Here is a 19,081-nt window from a genome sequence, read left to right as displayed (position 1 = left end):
CTTTCTACCGTGAATGGCATCCCAAATACTAAATAATTTTATAACTATAAATAATAACAATTATAACTACAGTTAACAGTGATACTAAAGCCTGAAACCACGTAGACGTTGGCTGGATTAATTTTAACCCCAAAAAAAAAGGGGCTCCAACTTCTTATCCCTAATTCCAAGTTTCAATATTAACTGAAAGATAAAAATTATATTATGACAAAATAATGCAAGCATTACAACAACAAATTATTCAAGATTCCAAAAATATGTTGTCTATAAAAGTACCGACCAACCCATATAAGAATCGGTGGTCGGGGAGAAAATCACTCGTTTGATTGAGTACTCAACCAGACGATTTATACCTCTTATTATAGTATGCGCTTATGTGTGTGTGTGTTTATATATGTGTGTGTGTGTGTATTAATAAATGGGAATGCTGCCCCAACTGTGTAGTCCTTGTGAAATTATTATTGAACTAAAGCAGATTTAAATTTAACAGCAGTGTGTTTGAAGCTATAGAATGTTAATGTTTGCATCGTTTCTCAGTTTTAGTAATTATTTTATTATTACTAACATATGAAATATCACATTATTATTGCAAACGAAAAAAATTTGAATTATCAAAAATATTAATGTATAAAATAAAATCTGACAAATCAAAACTAAATCGAAAAAAAAAACACCACAAAGAGACGCATGCTGATGCCAGCGATTAGGTGTCGAAAATAAAATGACAAGACGAGATATTTCCCACATAGAAAAGTAAAATAAAAGTTATGACCGTCTCAAAATGTGTCGGCGGTGGAAATGGTCCAGGGCGGATTTAGTGTAGGGCGAACGCGAATTTTTTCTGGCTTAGCGACGGTTGTGACGAAAACCGTCGCAAAATTTGCGACGGTTTCTTAAAACCGTTGCCATATAGCGACAGTTTTTAAAAAACCGTCGCAAATTTCGCGACAGTTTCTTATAACCGTCGCCATATGGCGACGTTTTTTGAGAAAACTGTCGCAAAATAAACTTAGCGGCCCCCCTGTCCCTAAATCCTAGATCCGTCCCTGGAAATGGTGGTGGAGTCAAGGGAGGTGGAGGAGGAGGTAATTAAAGGAGGTAGATGTGGCACCGGTGGTGGAGTCATAAGAGGAGTCTTGGCACCGTCGGATGGCTGCGGTGGCGTGGGGGTGATGAAGGATCCAGACGACGGAGTGTCTTCTATTTCCAGGGGTTCCTTTGAAATCAATCCTCTTGGATATTTTGCTGGATTACATGCAACATGCTGCCCAGAACGCATCGATTAAATATTGAACTAAACATCAGTTAAAAAAATAAATATTTTGAATCATACATCAATTTAAAAACAAATTTTCAATAATAATAATTATGTAATTCAAATATGGGGAAGTTTGTGAAAAATCTTCAATCAAAACATTTCTTTGGGTTCACTCCCTACCCACAAAATTGTGGTACTGTCATACAAAATGTGGTACATTTCATGTGGAAATGTGGTATACTTCATGTGGAAATGTGGTACTAAAAAAGTATCCAGGGACTGAACACAAAAAAAAAATCGACGACTGGAGACTGAAGACCAATTTCCCGTTCAAATATTTAAGTTGTACAACAACACTATAGTCACCTATTTCTCTTAACAGTCGTCACGTATCGATGCTTTTAACAGCTACAATCATTGCTTTTCAAGCACACCAGATTTTGTACATGCAATCTACCCAATAATTAGGTTGTGGATGCATGATGAACGATGAAGGAAAAAAGGAGTATGCAAAGAGAACCACAACAAATGACAAATCCGATTGTGCTACCAATTATACCCATCAATTCCACTGCCAGAAGAAATAAGGCATATTTCTTCGGAACGTCGTCGTATTGAGGCTTGTAGTTCCATCCAATTCCTGACATGTAGCATGCCTCCATCTTTTCCTTGCTTCTCACTACCTCCATTCTGTATTTCAAGACATCCAAATTGGAATCCACCATATTTGCTTGATCTCCTAAATTCAATTAAATAACATATTAATATATGTTTTGGTTTATTTACTTTGTATTGCTAAAATTGTCTAAAATGCGTTGAGTGGCCGTCTGCCTATCGTCTATCGTTTTTTACTGAACTAATGTTTTCTCAGGTTAAATATCTAAAATATACGAATTAAAAAAAAACTTTTATGTTATTTTTAAAGGATATCAGTTGAAAATAATTAGAATTCCAATTAATACTTCTTTTTTCGTTAAATCTCTAGTAAAAAAAAATATCAAAGGCTAAGGGGCAGAAAGTCGTTATATCGGCGTTACATGCTTATATATTATTTTTATAATTAATTTAATTTATATTCAAACTAGGTAAATATCATAATAGCAAAATAGTAATAATAGGCAAAAACTTGTGTGCGCCGGTCTCACGGATCAAATTTGTGAGACGGATCTCTTATTTGGATCATCCATGAAAAAAGTATAATTTGTTATGCTAAGATTATTACTTTTTATTGTGAATATGGGTAGGGTTGACCCGTCTCAGATGAGACTCACTCTACAAATAAGTTGCCTTTTCTAACTACTTAAAAAATAGAAAGAAATTATTTGTTTATTCATCAAATTTTCATTCTGTTGTTTTCAAAATAGACTTTTATTTATTAATATATAATCTAATATTATTTTAATAAATGGAATATTAATAGTATAAAATTTAGATTTCTTACAAAATAATAGAAAAACATAAAAAGATTAATATATATATATATATATATATATATATATATATATATATTAAAATAATAAGATTTTAATAAAAAAAATTCTTTTCAAAGAAGCCTCCTGAGGATGACAATCGATCGGGTTCGGTCGTTCGGATTTGGCCAAACCCATGAGCTGACGCACCTACCAAGGTTCATTCAAGTGAGACTCGTGAACCTGTCAAATTTATTTATATACACACACATATATATATATATATATATATATATATATATATATATATATATATATATATATTTTCAAATAGCAAATATATAAGTTTAGAAAGTAATTAATCATTAATTTATTTTCAAAATTCATAGGATTAATATTTAATAAAAAAATATTATTACAAGTTAAAATCTATCATTTTTATTCAATTAAAACTTGTTTATCGATTTTAATTAAATTAATAAAAAAAATGTGAACAGATCGAGTCCGAGACGGATTCGACTAAACATGATCCATTTAGGTGGGTCTAACCCCATCCTACCGGGCTAGAATTTGATCCGGCCCATTAACATCTCTAAGCCTCCTAACCACAAAACTGTGGTTCCACCCATGCTAAAAAACTGGGAGCATTAGGTGAATGATCCTAAGCAAATTTAGAATTTAGAAATTGGCCTCCATCATCGAATAGGTCAAACATTGGGGAGCTGTTGGATCCATGAATCTTTTACATTTGATAAAAACTTGTGTGAGACGGTCTCACGGATCGTATTTTGTGAGACGGATCTTTATTTGGATAACCAATGAAAAAGTATTACTTTTTATGCTAAGAGTATTACTTTTTAATATGAATATGGGTAGGGTTGACCCGTCTCACATATTGAGATCCGTGAGACGGTCTCACATGAGACAACTCTTTACATTTTCAATGGTTGCATCATTCTTCTTTAGTCAAAGAAAGATATAAATAATAAATAATAATAACAATTATTACTGCATTTAACAGTGATGCTAAAGCCTGAAACGACGTAGACGTTGGCTGGATTAATTTTAACCCCAAAAAAAATGGGTCCAACTTCTTATCCCTAATTCCAAGTTTCAATATTAACTAAAAGATAAAAATTATATTATATTATGACAAAATAATGCAAGCATTACAACAACAAATTAGTCAAGATTCCAAAAATATGTTGTCTATAAAAGAACCGACCAACCCACATGAGGGAATAAAGTTTTTCTCTCATTCAAATCTAAAAAGCTTTATGTTCTTGAAAAAGTTGTAAAAGATCATTTAAATTCCGCAATTTAAAATCCGTGCACTTGAATTCATACACAAATATGGCTGGTTAAATAGCCTACATGATTTATAATATTTTTGAGTGCTTAGTTTTATAATATTTTTGAGGTTCTCCTGTATTAAGAGAGTGTGTGATCTCTTTAGAAACACAGTGAGTGAGTTGTACACCACAAAATATTATAGTGGAATTCTTTTCATCTTGTCCGTGGTTTTTACTCTAATAATTTGTTAGTTCATGTATATGTCACATCAGGATTCTCGATTACAAAATTACTAAAATTATCACGAAAAATTTGGGTTTATAACTGTGTTGAGAGTTTTAAAAAATTGTGAGTTTTTTTAACGTTTGATGCCACAATAAATCTTATAATAAAGTTGATTTTACAGATTTATTGTTTCAGTCGCCCTAAGACCAATTTTAATTTTAAGTACATAAGTTTTTGCCTGTATTATATTATATTATATAGTGTATCAATAATTAAAAGTTTATGGGAATTTAAAGTACATACTTTTCGTTTTGAGTGTATGACTAACTATATTTATGTTGTCATTAAGACATATATTTTACGATCACAATATTATACATGTTGTTTCAAAAATAACATAGTGTAATTTTTATTATTTTCAATATATTTTGATAATCCAAAAAAAAAATTATATAAATATTTATTGTGCAATCATACGAAATATGCATGGGGTTGATAATTGTGTGTCTTTAAATTTTAATTATATCAGAGTTTTTTATTATCATTTGATTATAGAATGGTGGAGAAATATGTGATATTTTTCTATATCAATCATGATTTATCACTACAAGAAAAGTGATTTATAATGACAAAAAATTAATGAGGGTATGAAAATGGGTCACTTAAAACATAATTTTTGAAGTTTTTATGAGGGTAAAAAAAACCATTATTAAAGAGTTAAATTATTAGTGACGAATTCTCAATTTCATAGCTATAGATAACTAATCCCGTCATTATGTGAATACAAAAAAATCCCTCTCATAATTGCCTACATATTTTAGGCGCCATATATAAAATAATTTCCCTCCAATCACCACTACAGATTTTAGGCACCTACATAATCCATTTTTATTTTTCATTATTAAAAATTTAAAAACATTGAGGGGATGGGAGGGTTTACACGTACACGTACAGATTAATTAAAAACATATTTTTACCCCAAATACCTTTTACCCCAAATACAAATTAATTAAAAACTTCTTTTACCCCAAATACTTTTTACCCCATATACAATTTTACCTTCAATTAATTTGTACGTGTAAACCCTCCGACTTCGATTTTTTTTCCACCTACAGATTTTTCTCGCCTCTCATAATCACTTATCTCTCATTCTCGGTGCTCTCTCATACTCGGTGTGACTGAGAGAAGGGGAATCCCAACGGCGGCGTTTGTGGAAGGACGTATACGGTTGCCTCTCCCAGTGACAAAAAAGGTGCGAATTTTTTCTGTTAGATCTGGTATTGTTGATGCTTCTGTTATTGTATATATCTGAACACGTTTCTCATTGATGTGTTAATGAATTTGGTGTTTGTATAATTTTAGATTTCTTTTAATCGGAGAATGGCGTAAGAATTGTGATTGTTACGTTCTTGCTTCTGAGATGAAAATTGGTATCCCTTTCCCATTGCCTCTCCAAAATCTGTAAATAGTTCGTATTAATTATTGTGAATTGGTATCCCTTTCCCATTGCGTCTCCAAAATCTGTAAATATGTAAATTGTGATTGTTACGTTATTATATAAATATTACATTAATTATTTATAGATAAAACTATTGAGTATTGAGAACTAAAATAGTTCGTAATTTTTGTTTTTTTTTAAAAAATGTAAAATTATTTGTTGATTTACTTCCATACATGTGTACTAAATCCCCATGAATCCACATAAAATTTGTCGGCTCCACAGTCAACTTTATTTGTCATAAATAAATATATAGATTCACTCATCCTACTCTAACACAACATTAAACAATTTCCCTTACTTCAAATTCCGAGTCCTGGGACATATTAAACATGGCTTATAAGCTTTCAGTAATGTTGGATCACTTGCAAAAACAATTGAAGATCTGCAAGGACTTAATCAACTCAATATATACCAGTGTACAACACATATAATGGAACAGATTCCAGATATATATGTTGATCTTATTATTCTGCAGAGAGGAAGAGAGGAGAAGATGCCTACATTGCATTCAAGAAACTCATGGAGGCAGTGCACATCGATAATATGAAGGTATTCAGGGCGATGTTTCGTGCTAGAGAAGATCAGAAGCCACTCTTTCATGGTTACAAAAAGACTAATGTAAGTTCCTGGTTTGTGGTGGACATATTTTCGTGATCTTCCCAAACAGCCTTTAAATGACTATGAATTTCTTGATTTCTTGAATTGACAGGAGAAACTCGAGGTATTGAGGTCCAAGCATGTACTATTAGTTTCTCCCCATGATAAACTACCTCTTTGTGTATCTCCCTGTTTCTGGTAGACATTTTGATCCATTTTAGTGAATCCAACTTCTAATGAAACAACATCGTTTTGTCTTTTATGTGGGTTATTATGTTTGGTTTACATCTTTATTTTAATTTATTTTTTCTATTTTTGTTTTACAGATGACACGCTGCCTTAATCTGATGACGTGCTTCAAAGAAGAATTCAAGCATTGATTAGGAAATTAGTATCTTAATCTGATGACGTGCTTCAAAGAAGAATTCAAGTATTGATTAGGAAATTAGTATATGATATTTTGAAGCATCTATAAGTGATCACCATTTATGGTCCTCTAATATTTTTGTACTCCAAGGAGTAGATATTAGGAAATACTTCAAGTATCCATCAAAATGGAACTCATTTTTTGGAACAAATTGCAATTCTGTATATTTTGAATATATGAATAGATATGGATGCATTTGTTTATATAAAATCTTTTGTTCAAAAAAATTACTTGTTCCAGATTTCATATTTTTTTATTAATGTTATCTTTTAATATAATGACAAATTAATATAAAATAATTATTATAAATTTCATCACAATTAAAAATAATTTTTAACGAGGGTAATTAATGATTTAATGAGAGGTAATTTCATAGTTAAATCGATTTTTAGTGAGGGGCTAATAACTAATAATTATAGTAAATTTCATCAATAAAATAACATATAGTGAGGGCTAAATAATGATATAATGAGGAGATGTGTTGTCATTAAAATATTATTTAATGAGAGGCAAATGGTAATATAATGACGAAAAATTTCGTCATTATCTTTAATGATATAGACATGTAGTGATATAAAGTTTTCTAAAAAAATTCAAGATTGTATTTGGATAGATGGATTTCGATTATTTTTATCGTTAACAATAAAGTAATAGTTGAAATCTTAAATCCATATCTTACTTATTTACCCAATTATAAAACAAGAGTATAATGAATTTCAAATACATCCGTTATTTGATGAACTTGAAATCAATCATAATAACTAACATGAAACAATATATAAAAATGAAAAGTGTAGATTTGAAGTTTATGTTTTTCTTTCTCAAATATATATATATATATATATATGAGCAACGACTATGAATATTTATGTAAACATGGCTATAAAAGAACCGACCGACCCACATAATCATTCAAGTCTTTCACTTATGCCTTTAGATGATTTCTTTCTCCACTTTCTTTATTTTCCTTGCTTTTTCTCCGCTATTCAACCACTTCTTAAAGCTTTATGTTCTTGAAAAAGTTGAAAAATATCATTTAAATTCCGCAATTTAAAATCCGTGCACTTGAATTCATGCACTTAAAATTTTCATTTATAATATAATATATACACAAAGATGGCTGGTTAAACAGTCTACATGATTTATTTATTTATTTCTTCATTTTTCATCTATTATTTTTATTATATATGAATATATCTTTTGTTGTCAAATTATCCATGTTACGTCACTGAGCGGTTTCTGGTATCAATACGAGTTTTTTTTTTCTGTAAGACTAATGATTTTAAATATTCTTATCATTTAAAGAAGCTGAAAATTTTAAATAACGATCAAAACAAAATAAATAGATATCTAACTTACAAAATCCTTTGAAACAATAAATTTATTTTCTCGTGATTATTCACATAAACATAGAGATAAAACTTATAAATACATTCATATTAAATTAGTCCAAATTAAAATAAAAAATTTAACAAAATAAAAATTAAATACATCTTCATTACACATTAGAACATAATAGATTCACAAACTTACTTTAAATATTCTTTCTTAAGTTACTTAGAATTTAGTATTTGCACATGGCCAATTTCAATATATATATATATATATATATATATATATATATATATATATATATATATATATATATATATATATATTGATTACTGTGCTAATCATTATTAGTACTATAATGTACATATAAAAGAAATTAATAATTCCGAATATATATATTCGGAATTATTAATTTCTTTTATATGTACTATATATTCGGAATTATTAATTTCTTTTATATGTACATTATAGTACTAATAATGATTAGCACAGTAATCAATCAATCAAATTAAAATACACGCGTCTCTTAGTCTTACGTGAGTTATTAAATTCGACCGATTGGCCTTACCAAATTATCCACTATATATAGTACGTCCATCCCAAGTCTGCACACTAAGGTAATAATAATAACAATAATCAAAATGTCTAGCAAAGGCAGCGGTTCTGGAGGTGGAAGCAAATCAGGTGGCGGCGGCTCTGGCGGCAAAGGAGGTGGAGGTGGCGGTGGCGGAGGTGGTGGTTCGGGTTTTATGAAGGCTCCTGGTGGTGGGGGAGCATATATATCAAGACCTCAATTTGAGAGCAACCCCAAAGGCTACTTCTCAGATTTGCACTCCAAAGTTGGAAAGGGAAAATGATGGAGATAAATATATAGTAAGTTATATATATATATAAGAATCGGTGGTTGGGGAGAAAATCACTCGTTTGATTGAGTACTCAACCAGTCGATTTATACCTCTTATTATAGTGTGTGCTTATGTGTGTGTGTGTGTGTGTTTATATATATGTGTGTGTGTGTGTGTGCATATTAATAAATGGGAATGCTGCCCCAACTGTGTAGTCCTTTTGAAATTATTATTGAACTAAAGCAGATTTAAATTTAACAGCAGTGAGTAATGTTTGCATCGTTTCTCAGTTTTAGTAATTATTTTATTATTACTAACATATGAAATATCACATTATTATTGCAAACGAAAAAAATTTCAATCATAAAAAAAATTAATGTATAAAATAAATCTGACAAATCAAGAACTAAAATCGAAAAAAAAAACACCACAAACATATGCATGCCAGAGATTAGGTGTCGAAAATAAAATGACAAGATGAGATATTTCCCACGTAGAAAAGTAAAATAAAAGTTATGCCCGTCTCAAAATGTGTCGGCGGTGGAAATGGTGGTGGAGTCAAGGGAGGTGGAGGAGGAGGTAATTCAAGGAGGTAGCTGTGGCACCGGTGGTGGAGTCAAAAGAGGAGTCTTGGCACCGTCGGATGGCTGCGGTGGCGTGGGGGTGATGAAGGCTCCAGACGACGGAGTGTCTTCTATTTCCAGGGGTTTCTTTGAAAGCAATCCTCTAGGATATTTTGCTAGATTACATGCAACCAGGGGCGGAGTCAGGATTCATGAGTACCTGGAGCTGAAGCCCATCCTAGCCCAAAGGTGGCTCCGCCCCTGCGTGCAACATGCTGCCCAGAACGGATCGATTAAATATTGAACTACACACGGCACACCAGTTAAAAAAATAAATATTTTGAATCATACATCAATTTAAAAACAAATTTTCAATAATAATAAATATGTAATTCAAATATTTAAGTTGTATAGCAACTATATAGTCACATATTTCTCTTAACAGTCGTCACGTATCGATGCTTTTAACAGCTACAATCATTGCTTTCCGAGCACACAAGATTTTGTACATGCAATTTACCCAATAATTAGGTTGTGGATGCATGATGAACAATGAAGGAAAAAAGGAGTAAGCAAAGAGAACCACTACAAATGACAAATCCGATTGTGCTACCAATTATACCCATCAATTCCACAGCCATAAGAAATAAGGCATATTTCTTCCGAACGTCGTCGTATTGAGGCTTGTAGTTCCATCCAATTCCTGACATGTAGCATGCCTCCATCTTTTCCTTGCTTCTCACTACCTCCATTCTGTATTTCAAGACATCCAAATTGGAATCCACCATATTTGCTTGATCTCCTAAATTCAATTAAATAACATATTAATATATATTTTGGTTTAATTACTTTGTATTGCTAAAATTGTCTACAATGCGTTGAGTGGCCGTCTGCCTATCGTCTATCGTTTTTTTTACTGAAATAAATGTTTTCTCAGATTAAATATCTAAAATATACTAATTAAAAAAACTTTTATGTTATTTTTAAAAGATATCAGTTAAAAATAATTAGAATTCCAATTAATACTTCTTTTTTCGTTAAATCTCTATTAAAAAAAATCAAAGGCTAAGGGGCAGAAAGTCGTTATATCGACGTTACGTGCTTGTGTAGTATTTTTATAATTGATTTAATTTATATTCAAACTAGGTAAATATCATAATAGCAAAATAATACTAATAAGCAAAAACTTGTGTGAGATAACTTGAATGAACCTTGGTAGGCGTGTCAGATCATGGGTTTGGCCAAATTCGAACCCGATCCGTTGTAATCCTCAGGAGGCTTATGTGAAAATTTTTTTTTATTAAAATCTTATTATTTTAATATATAAGAAAATACAAAGTTTAGAAAGTAATTAATCACTAATTTATTTTCAAATTTTATATTATTAATATTTAATAAAAAAATATTATTACAAGTTAAAATCTATCTTTTTTATTCAATTAAAAATTATTTATCGATTTTTATTAAATTAATAAAAAAAAATGTGAACAGATCTCGACTAAACATGAAACCCACCTCGGATCCATTTAGGTGGGTCTAACCCCATCCTACCGGGCTAGAATTTGATCCGGCCCATTAACATCTCTAAGCCTCCTAACCACAAAACTGTGGTTCCACCCATGCTAAAAAACTGGGAGCATTAGGTGAATGATCCTAAGCAAATTTAGAATTTAGAAATTGGCCTCCATCATCGAATAGGTCAAACATTGGGGAGCGCTGGATCAATGAATCTCTTACATTTTCAATGGTTGCATCATGCCTCTTTAGTCAAAGAAAGATATAAATAATGAAAGCAAAAACTTGTGTGAGACGGTCTCACAGATTGTATTTATGAGACGGATCTCTTATTTGGGGCATCCATTAAAATGTATCACTTTTTATTGTGAATATGGGTAGGGTTGACCCGTCTCACATATTAAGATCCGTGAGATTGTCTCACATGAGACCCACTCAATAATAAATAATAAAAAACAATATCACTTTTAAAATTGTCCTGATATTTCCATTTTATTTCTTCTTTAAAAGCACAATTTTTCAGATTATTTGCCAGTGTGAATTTTAATCTTGTAGCTATATTGTCAAATTTTATTCTCAATAAGCAATCTTGGATTATTTCGAGTTGTTTTTTCCTGATATGACGTCGTTGTGGTGTTAACATGACACACATGTTAGCTCATGTATATGTCACATCAAGATTCTCGATCACAAAAATACTAAAATTGTCACAAAAATTTTGGGTTGATAACTTGAGTGGGTCTCTTGTGAGACGGTCTCACGAATCTTTATTTGTAAGACGAGTCAACCCTACCAATATTCACGATGAAAAGTAATACTCTTAACATAAAAAGTAATAATTTTTCATTGATGCCCCAAATAAGATATATGTCTCACAAAATACGATCCGTGAGACTATCTCATACAAGTTTTTGCCTTATAACTTTGTTGAAAGTTTTATAAAAATTACGAGTTTTTAACTTTTGATCCGACAATAAATCTTACAATATAGTTGATTTTACAGATTTAATGTTTCAGTCGCCCTAAGACTAATTTTAATCTTTAAGTACATAAAAGTTGTCTATTTTTTTTTTTTTTTTTGATTACAACTCACGCAGGGGAGGGGGATCGAACCCGGGGTGGGAGGCCAGCTAATCCGGCGGGTGAGACCATTGGGCTAGAAGCCCGTCTCCATAAAAGTTGTCTATTTTATTAAGATTAAAATGAGATTGAATTGCACGCAAGTCACTTTTTAACTTTTGCTTTAAATTACACAAATCATAGAGGATTTGAGTTCAAACCCTAATATTATGTTTCTAATTAAAATATTGTCGATATATCGTATGATTGACATTTTTACAACTGAAAAACAAGAACAACTTCAACGAATGATTGAAGAATAGATCTAACCATATGTAGAAAATAATTATTAGTTTTTTTCATTTTTTTATAAAATAAAAATTAAGAGAAGATTTGCCATATCGTCTAATAAATCATACTAAACTCGTCTAGAAAAAATTTCAACGATAATTTATTCATCAAATAAATCAATTGGCATTAACAAAAATACTGAACTTAAAAAGGTACTTCGATTTTGTCGATAACTCATAGTTCATCCGACACTCAAATCTTATGTTCTATACGAGGTCTCCAGTTGTAACAATCTTCTCCATCAACTAAAAAAAAAAACTACGGTTTTCACGGAGTTTTAGATTTTTATAAAATGAAAATTATAGTGGCGAGTAACACCCATGATTATACATATTTTGTAAATCCTTCATCTTTATATATATAACGTACCTTCATCCCGAAAACCTTGAAATCTTGCTTGAGGAATTTGTACCTTAAGCTTGTGAAATTGTGGACTTAACACGCAATACGGGAGGGAACACGAAGCCAAATATCGTGTCATAATATATTTTCCCCAAATATACAAAATTATAATTTTTAATTTAAATATTGTTACAAACTATATGATATGTAGGACTGAACAATGAATTGGAGAGCATTGGTTCTGTGTGTTAATTTGATAGATATTATAGGTTTAAATAGTTGGCATTAAGTGCATTCAGGTCTGTAGATTTTTACTATTATATTATATTATATTATATTATATTATATAGTATATCAATAATTAATAGTTTATGGGAATTTAAAGTACACACTTTTCGTTTTGAATGTATGACTAACTATATTTATGTCGTCATTAAGACATATATTTTACGATCACAATATTATATTGTTTCAAAAATATCATAGTGTAATTTTTATTATTTTCAATATATTTTGATAATCCAAAAAAAAAGAAATAATTTTATGTATTTCAAAAAAAAAATTATATAAATATTTTTTGCAAACATACGAAATATGCATGGGGTTGAAAATTTTGTCTCTTTAAATTTTAATTATAGCAGAGTTTTTTTTTTCATTATTTGATTATATATAGAATGGTGGAGAAATATGTGATATTTTTCTATATCATTCATGATTTATGCCACCAGTATCTTTAATGATATAGTGAGTTTCATGTGAGATCGTCTTACGGATCTCAATTTATGAGACGGGTCAATTCTACCGATATTTACAATAACAAGTAATATTGTTAGCATAAAAAATAATATTTTTTCATGGATGACCCAAATAAAAGATCTATATCACAAATACGACCCGTGAGACCGTCTCACACAAGTTTTTGCCTTAATATATATATATATATATATATATATATATATATATATATATATATATATATATAATGAGCTTCGACTATGAATATTTATGTAAACACGGCTAAAATAATATTTAATACATCGAATAAATGAACGTCATTTCAGTCGATCATCATCGTACCAAAATTATATATATTACTATGTTGGAGACGTGATACAATTGCTGATTAATATCCTATAAAGCTTATATAACAAGTGGCAATAGTATAATAATTGTGTGTTATTTAATCTGCATTTGAACAAATGAAGTGAGCCACGTCGTTGATGCCACCATATTTTCCTATTACATTAAGCATTGGTAAATCATTTACCTTACCACATGGGCGTCTCAGTTACTTTCATACGTTGAATATCATAAATAATTTACCAATATATAATTTTCTTCCACCTACCTAACATAATATATTATACTTGAATTATATGTTATACTTAATATACAGATTTTTTACTGTTAAAAATTAAAAATTAAATTATCTTAATTTTAATAAGTTCTCTTTTAATTTTGCATAAATTTAACTTTCATAAAAAAAAGTTTACGACATTTTTTTTTATGAGTAGAAGAATAAGATGTAAGAATTTAATACAGGATTGATAAAAATATTCATGATTTTAACAAATTAAGTAGTGTTGGCCATAACATAAAATAATAGATCTTTTGTAAGACGGTATCACGAATCTTTATCTGTGAGACGAGTCAATCATATCGATATTCACAATAAAAAAATAATACTCTTAGCATAAAAAGTAATACTTTTTATGGATGATCCAAATAAAATATTTGTATCACAAAATACGATCTGTGAAACCGTCTAATACATAAATTTTTGTCAAAATAAAAATGCTGGCCCAAAACAAAGTGACTTGATTCTGGCCCATTAGGAAAAAGAATTGGATTGACCAAGTCTCGGCCCAATAACTGATCATCCACGTCGTGTAGCAACCGTTGGGGGAGAGACTTGGACATAAGAGGAAGAGAAATAAAACAACTCATTCAAACGACAAAATCACATCAAAGACTGAGAATTTCAATGTTCATTTGCAGCATCTTGTTCGTATTTGAGTTTACCAATTTCAAATCAACATATAATCGCATTCAAGGTACGATGATATAATATGTTAGATTTCATATCTATTATAACAAAAATTCACATGAAACAGTCTCAAAAATCAATTTTGTGAGACAGATCTCTAACATGATTTAATTCAATAAAAATATTATTTTTTATGCTAAACTATTATATTTTTCTTTAATTATAGATCAGATTCACTTATCATACGAAAATATATTTGTGTGACTTACTTGTTAGCTCATTTTTCTTCCGACATGAATAGTCAAGTTACAACGAAATTGATTCATATAGAATTCGATGGTTGATACTCCCTTTGATGCGCACGGTTGCGTGAGAACTGAGAAGATTGCTTATTTGTGTCATAAGTTTCTTAAATTATTAATTTTCCTAAAAATTTTTTGATTGATAAATCTTGGGATGATTACATTTATCATCACGCATGTATGTTCTTGAATTTTACTGATTGATAAATCATAAGATAATTGAATATTCTTGAATTATATTTTTTGTTGCTCTATTGCATACATTCATATTTTTTTTTAAAGAATGATTTTTATGTTATTGGATGGTCATATCTATGTGTATATTTTTGAAAAAAAACAAATATTGTAGAAATGTTTTGGGAATTGAGAAGAATATATACAAAAAATTTTGTGAGACGGTTTCATAAATCAATTTTCTGAGATAAATACTATATTTATATCACTTTTGAAAAATATTATTTTTTATGTCAAAAATATTAGTTATTAGTATAAATATGAGCATGACAGACCAATCTTACGAATAAAGATCTGTAAATCCGTCTCACAAAATATCTTTTAAAAGATATAATTTAGTAAAGTAATACAAAATGAAAATCCATTTATGAAAATAAAATATTGTCAACTTTGAAAGCTATAAAACCATATGAAATCACTGTCCCCACTAGACTTGAGTAGTAATAGCAAATGCAAAGAGCTAAAACTACTCTACTAAAGCAAAACAATTAAGTAGATAATTATTTTTATTCTTGTGATTTAATCATCAAAATATCTACGCCAGAACCAATGTTTCTTCCAAACTCTTTCATTCATCTCATCGATGGGAATTCCCTTGGTTTCTGGCAGCAAGAACACAGCAAAGCTTCCCATGACAACAATCCATGCAACAAAGAAGAAGAAGATGCCCGACCTCATGTGGCACAGCATCGTCAGAAAGGCTTGAGCTATGACGAATGTGCATATCATGTTCGTGCTCACCGCAAAGAAGAAGCCCGATGTTCGTGTTTCCAATGGGAAAATCTCACTTGGAATCAACCAACCGAGAGGACCCCAAGACCAGGCGAAACCCGAGACAAATAAACAGATTAGGATCACGACTACAATGGCATAGAGCTTAGGTATGGCGTTTGTTGAGTGCAATTGGGTTGCGAGAATTGCTCCGGTCAAACCCTGCATATAAATTTATTTATGCATTCATATAAGAATCACGGTAAAAGGGATTATTATTATTATCATCATTATTTTTCTGTTGTACATATGTTCTCGGATTGTTAAGAATTTACCTGAGAAATAAGCATTTGGATGGCGGCTTCAATAAGTAAAAATCTTCTTCCAACTCTATCAACTCCAAAGATTGCGACCAAAGTCGAAAGACAATTGATAGAGCCCTGTAACAACAGCTGACAGCAAAGATGCATCTCCCGAAATCCCCATAGTCTGAAAGAGGAGGGGAGCATAAAACATTATCACATTAATCCCTGTAAATTGTTGGAATACTTGAAGAATCGTGCCGCAGAAGAGTTGTGGAAAACTGGATCGTTTCATCAGGTTCCTAAAAGGGTGCTTGATCTTCTTCGCAGTTTCTGTGGCTTGTAGAATTTCACTGTACTCCTTATCGACATCTTCTACACCTCGGATTTTCTTGAGAGTCCTCAAGCCTTCCTCCCTCTGGTCACGCTCGATCAGGCTAGCGGGTGTTTCGACAATGAGAAGGGAGCCTAGACCGAGGAAAATGGCCGGCAGTGCAGCACCGCCAAGAGATATTCTCCAGCCATAAGGATGGATATTTGTTGTGATATAGTTGACTAAATTAGCAATCAAGATGCCTACGGTGACCATCATCTGAAAACATATGTTTAGGCCTCCCCTGTATTTTACCGGAGCGATTTCTGATATAAACAGCGGCACTGCCTGCAATGCAATCAAAAATATTTTGATAAAATAAAATTATATCATATGTTACTTCGATTTGGATCTGACTTTATATATATATATATATATACACACACCTGGTTCCCGAACCCAACACCAGCACCCAAACAAAGACGGCCGATTATAAGCATAGGAAGATTCAAAGAAGCGGCGTTGAGAACAACTCCGACGAAGAAGAAGAAGCGGCCATCTGCATGGTGCGTTTGCGGCCCAATTTCTTGCAACAAAAAGATGCGAAGAAACTACAAACCACAGCTGCCAAGTATAAAGAAGACGTGAAGAGTTGAAGTGTCTCGTCATTATATTTGCAGTAGTTGTCTTCCTTAACTCTATGCTTCTTTTCGTAAACAACTGGGAAGAACTTCAACAAGAAATCATCCATGGACGTCACTCCTCCTGCATGCAATTAAATTGTTAAATAACATGTCTAGTTTAATTTTGATTTAATCGTCTTGCATTTATTACGTACCAGATATGCCGATATCATATCCGAACATGAGACCTCCAAAAGCAGCGATGATGGAACATACCACCACCTGTTTGGTGAGCTTGGCCGGGGAGTTGACATCTCCGCCATCGTTCCGAATAGGTATGATTGCTGGTGCCATTGACGTGTTTATGATCACAAGAAAAATTAAAGATCGAATTCACTTCTCGCTAGTTGAAAACGATGAGGAGAAGATGGTGCTTGCGTACACACACACACATATATATATATATATATATATATATATATATATATATATATATATATATATATATATATATATATATTTTATCAAAATGTAATAGATCGATATAAATTATAAGAATTTCCTTTTACTTTATATTTTATGATTTACTTTATTAACTGTAAATAGATAATAGTGTATAATCGTGCAAAATTAAATTCATATAATATACGAATTTCCTTTTACTTTATATTTTATGATTTACTTTGTTAAATGAAAGATAATTGTGTATAATCTGCAAAATCAAATTTATATAATTAACTAGTAAGTAATGATATATATATATATAACCAAATTTGTATAACAATTTTTACACCACAAAAATTTCGATAAAAAAATACATTTATTAAAACCAAATGATAAATTAAATGTAAAATTTCATGAGATAATAACAAAATCTTACGAGATAATTAATATAAATATTGTTTTATGATATATTTATTATACCATCATCATTATTATTAGAATAAGAAAAAAAGGATTCAACCTCATGCTCCAATCTTGGGCTCATATTTGCATCCAACAGACAGAGGGCCCAATTAAAAATTCTAAATTCTTGGAAAACCTAATTGGGCCCTTCCAAAAAGATCCAAAATCTGCCCGGACAATCGGGGCCACTCGAGTTAAAATAATTCTCTCTAAAGTCAATTACCAGAGAATTTTATTGAAAATTTCGAGTTCGATAATTTTATATATACTAGATTTTGAACTCAAGACATGTGCCATGGTCTATTTTTAGAGCATCGAGCAATCATAGACTAGTTATTTTGATTCCAAAATCTAAAATAAGCTTGCCAAAGCAAACAAAATATCGAGCTTCGTTTGAAAGCTTAGTCAAACAAACTTTACTCGCTCTTTGCTTTTAATTGCCATTTGAAAGACTTTCAAGCGGCACGCCAGGCTTTGTCGCTAGCTCCAGACCATGAACCATTATGCTCTCCGAATTCCTGGATTGCTCCTCTTGTGAATACTCTACGCCTGGACGTTGATGCATCTTATAATGAAGGTACTAATAGCTTCACACTTGGTGGGTAATCTGAAAGCATGAGGGACACCCAATTCTTGCTTTTTGAAAAAGATTGAGAAAACTATATCGGTTACGTTTGCTGAACGTTTTGCTATTCAAATTGGAGTCAATATCTCTAGGGAACACAACATGACATTCATCTTATCACCTAATACTCCCTCTTCGCTGTGCAAGCAGTTACAAGTGTAGATGAGAATCGCAGTTACGTCGTCGCCCTAGCTTCGGATATCCGAGGTCTCCTGTCTTTTCTGGGAAACCCATCCTTAAGGCATGTGCGGCGAACTGCAAATAATTTTGCTCATTTCATTGCCTCTTTTGCTTGTTCTACCCTTCATTCTTTGTTTGGAAGCGTGTAAATTTTCCTTTTCGGTTGATTAATCTTATAATT

At 31.2% G+C, this 19,081-nt stretch overlaps 2 long non-coding RNA genes and 1 pseudogene across 2 annotated transcripts; 1 reads left to right on the top strand and 2 right to left on the bottom strand.

Moving 5' to 3' along the window:
* The first annotated feature begins 5,228 nt into the window (after positions 1–5,228).
* On the top strand, positions 5,229–6,894 carry LOC140829660 (uncharacterized). Its single transcript, XR_012117494.1, has 4 exons — positions 5,229–5,437; positions 6,162–6,304; positions 6,396–6,481; positions 6,610–6,894. It is a non-coding gene; the product is annotated as an uncharacterized lncRNA (long non-coding RNA).
* Positions 6,895–9,818: 2,924 nt separating this feature from the next.
* On the bottom strand, positions 9,819–12,942 carry LOC140829659 (uncharacterized). Its single transcript, XR_012117493.1, has 2 exons — positions 12,745–12,942; positions 9,819–10,252 (listed from the first exon to the last, which is right to left on the bottom strand). It is a non-coding gene; the product is annotated as an uncharacterized lncRNA (long non-coding RNA).
* A 2,817-nt stretch (positions 12,943–15,759) lies between these two features.
* LOC140829657 (sugar transport protein 8-like) lies at positions 15,760–17,593 on the bottom strand (annotated as a pseudogene).
* Between the last annotated feature and the right edge of the window lie 1,488 nt (positions 17,594–19,081).

The sequence above is a fragment of the Primulina eburnea genome, chromosome 4, assembly GCF_022965805.1.
Source record: "Primulina eburnea isolate SZY01 chromosome 4, ASM2296580v1, whole genome shotgun sequence".
NCBI classification, from domain to species: domain Eukaryota; kingdom Viridiplantae; phylum Streptophyta; class Magnoliopsida; order Lamiales; family Gesneriaceae; genus Primulina; species Primulina eburnea.
Note: the sequence above shows the minus strand (reverse complement) of the source record. Positions and strands in the feature narration are given on the sequence as shown.